Raw genomic sequence first — 3,705 nt, 5'->3', positions numbered from 1 at the left:
GGAGCTGGTCTGCTGGGTGGGCAGTCTGGAGGAGGGCCCAAGACAGCTGCAGGAGACATGAGGGGTGGGGGTGGGGTGGGCAAACGATTATCCAGGTGGGCATAGAAGGCAGGGGCAGATAGAGAGTGGAGGGGACCTGGTGTTCTTTCACCTGAGTCAACATTTCTTGAGAGCCACAGGTAGACATTAAGGAAGGGCTGGGAAGATAAGTGAGGAGCACTGCTCCCCCCTTCTATAGCCCACCTTCTGTAGTGAAAGGGAAGTTGGGGTGGAAAACTCACCCCTTCCTCAAGCCAGGCTGCTTCTAGTCCCCTTAGCTGCAGGCTGGGCCCCTTTTCTCCCCAATCCCCTTTCCCCTGGGCTCTCCTTGGGCAGGGCTGGCTGTGGAAGCACAGGTCTTGCCTGTGTGGCTCCAGCTTACAGGCTCCAGGATGGCCCTACAGGGCTCCCCTGGGTGAGAGGCCTGGGTACCATCTCCATTTCCACACCCACTCCTTGGGGCTCTGGAGAAGGTTGGTCTCACCATCCCCCTTCCTATCTTCTTCAGCCCCAAGCAAATGCCTTCCCCCCAGGACCCTCCTCATCCACCCTCAGCCCCAGCTCTCTCTTTGTGGCTTGGGGCACCAATCTCCCCATCACCGGGAAGCTGGATCCAGAGCTCTGGTGAGGCTGAGGAAGAGCCCCAGGCTGGACTGTCCCTAGAAGCCTCCCCCTCCATCCCCTCCTGCCTCGGGGCTGCAGCACTCCCTGCCTTCTGCCTGGAGCCCCTTCCCAGCCTGCAAGCTAGGCGACTGCTCCTTCAGTCCCTCCCTCCCTCTCCCGGAGCGCTGAGCTGTGGAGCAGAATGATTTCCTGTAATTGGCCAGCAATCCGGCCGCCCGACTTGTTCTATCGACATGCTGGTTAGCTGGAAATTGTATTGGAATCTGAGCGATGGGGAGGGGAGGGAAGAGGGGGGAGAGAAGCAGCTTTGGGACCCAACTGGGTGCAGCCTCAGCTCTACAGGGAGGATGGAGTCACCAGCCACGTCTCCTCTTTCCTGGAACAAGCAGGAAAGCAACCTATGGCACCTCATCACCTGTCATTTCTCACCTTCTCTCCAGCCATCTCCAGGGCCCTCCCCTGCCTGCTCCCATGTGCTCCCATGGCCTGGGGTCATCACTGCCACCCTCTCCTGCCCGAGACTGTTTTTCGCTGACCTCAAGTGCCTTTGTGAAGACAAGGGGGTGCTCAGCAGAGACGACTCCTCTCCCATCCAATTTCTAGCCAAGAAAGCTTGTCATGGAGAGTCCCAGATCTTTTCTTGCCCCTCCTCCTGTCCCCCGAAGGAGAGACAGAACATTCGAAGAACAACTGTCAATAACCATTAAAGATCAAGGAGTCCAGCACAGAGGCTCAGGTCTAATCCCACCAACTTTGGGAGGCTGGGCAGGAGGATAGCAAGTGGAAAGCCAACTTGCACAATTTAGCAAGCCCCTGTCTCAAAATAATACATAAATAAAGGGCTGGGAGGAACAGCTCAGTAGTGGAGCTCTCCTAGTACCACGCAAAATAGAAATAAATAATAAATGATAATAATTTTAAAAGGGTAAACAAAAATTGCCACCACCAAGGTATAATTGACCAGGACAGTGCATGTAGCCTGGGGGGTGGGATGAGGGGACACCATGCCGGTAGTTCAGAAGCTTGGAGGTTACTCCTGTGGGTTACATCCACCGGGTGGCCCAAGTTCTGGACCTCTGTAAAATTCTGGCCCTGCCTTCCTCACTCCCTTGCAGAATTCAGACTTGAGATAACCGCGTGAAGATGCTTTGAAAACTCTAAAACTGCAAATTATCCTCGGGCCAGCCGGGGCCTGGGGACGCGAGTGGTTTTTAGGGCCTGCCCTTCATCCCTCCAAGAGGCGGGTGAGCCTGCAGCCCTCGCAGGCGTCCTTGTTGCTTCGCCCCGGGTAGTAAATGAAGCAGGGGAATGGGGAAAAGGCCTTGGGCACACGCTGCGGGTAGGGGTTGGGCAACGTTCCTTCATCCCCGACGCGTCAGGAGAGCACGCAGGGCACTGGGGTCCGTAGTCCCGGGGCTCAGGGGCAGGCAGTTCTCCAGCGTCTCGATGTCCACGCGCAGCGTGGTGCCCGCCACGGTCCCAAGGGAGAAAGTTAGGAAGCGCTCCGTGAGCGCGCCGCCTGGGCCGGGTTCCAACCCGGGAGGGTGCTGCCACCTGCCGGTCGCAGGGAAGGTCGCTCGCTCTGGCGCGGGGCTGGGTTTCTGCTGTTGGCACAAGAAGCCTTAGCTGAATTCTGGCTCCCCGAAGGCAAGACCTCTAAGGCTGACTTGAACCACAAAGGCTGGGAGATGGAGCCCAGGCCGAGGGAGAGGTGAGCAGCAGCAGGGGAGCAATGGTACGACCAGGGCCAGAACAGGAGCAGCTTCTCCACTCTTCCAGCTTGACCCACCTCTGATGTTCTGCATCGAACTCAGCAGGCGACCAAGGAAGTGAATTATTTGGAACTTTACAGTGAGTAAAGGGTTTTTCATTGTCATTCTTTTTTTAGGCCATATAAAAGCCTTTTATAAATCTAAGGCAGGAGGTCACATAGCAAGGAGAGCTAGGCCTCAATCCCAGGTCTCCTGATCCTTCTGAGAAAGGGACAGAGCAAGGAGCCTTTCCACCTGTGGGTCTGGAATAAGTACAAATGAATGTTGTCATCTACAGGCTGGACACATGCAGTAGTGTCCACAGACATTCACGAAGTAATTTCCTTTTTTTGGTACCAGAGATTGAACCTGGGGGTATTTAACCACTGGGCCACATCCCCTGCCCTTTTTGTTTTGAGACAGGGTCTTGCTAAGTTGCTGAGGCTGGCTTTGAACTCCAGATCCTCCTGCCTCAGCCTCCTGAGTTGCTGGGATTACAAGCACTTGTGCCACCACATCCAGCCATGAAGTCGTTTTCTTAATTACTGGGATAACAGCATTATTGGGAGTCCATGCCCCTGTCCCCCCACGTCCTGCCAGGTCCCATCAAACTGGGGAAGCAGCAGGCTTTGCCTAGCCCAGTCCTTCTTTACTCCTTGAGACTTTGCAGTGAGTTAATGAGCTGGTCTCTGAGGTTTGAGCAGGTCTAGGAAAGAGGCATTAACTATGGTCACGACTGTACCATATTAGTCACATATTTCTGGCCTTAATAGGCTGCTGGGTGCTGGATTCATTTATCAGCAGGTCTGTGGGTGCTGGTAAGGAAGGCTAGTGTCTTTTTTTCTTTTGGCAACACTGGGGATTGAACCCAGGACCTCACATATGCTAGGCAAGTGCTCTACCAATTTTTATTTTGAGAAAGGGTCTCGCTGCGCTGGGGAGATAGCTTGGTTGGTAGAGTGCTTGCCTCGCAAGCACAAGGCCTGGGTTCAATCCCCAGCACCGCCAAAAAAAGAAAAAAAAAAAGGGTCTCGCTAAGTTGTCCAGGCTGGTCTTAAACTTGTAATTCTCTTGCCTTAGCCTCCTAAATCACTGGGATTACAGATGGATCAAAGAGGTGGCTATGGGTCAGTGGGTGTGAGGCTGCCCAGGCGCCTCCACCCACCTTTCACAAAGGTACAGTGGGTTTGGCATAAGTCCTCCTGGTGCCCAGGCTTCCATGTGGGAAGAAGCTGAGTGGAACCTCAAATTGTATCCATCAGGTTTGGAAACCTTAGTTTGGTCCAAGGCA

The sequence above is a fragment of the Sciurus carolinensis genome, chromosome 3, assembly GCF_902686445.1.
Source record: "Sciurus carolinensis chromosome 3, mSciCar1.2, whole genome shotgun sequence".
NCBI classification, from domain to species: Eukaryota; Metazoa; Chordata; class Mammalia; order Rodentia; family Sciuridae; genus Sciurus; species Sciurus carolinensis.
This window is presented reverse-complemented; position numbering follows the sequence as displayed.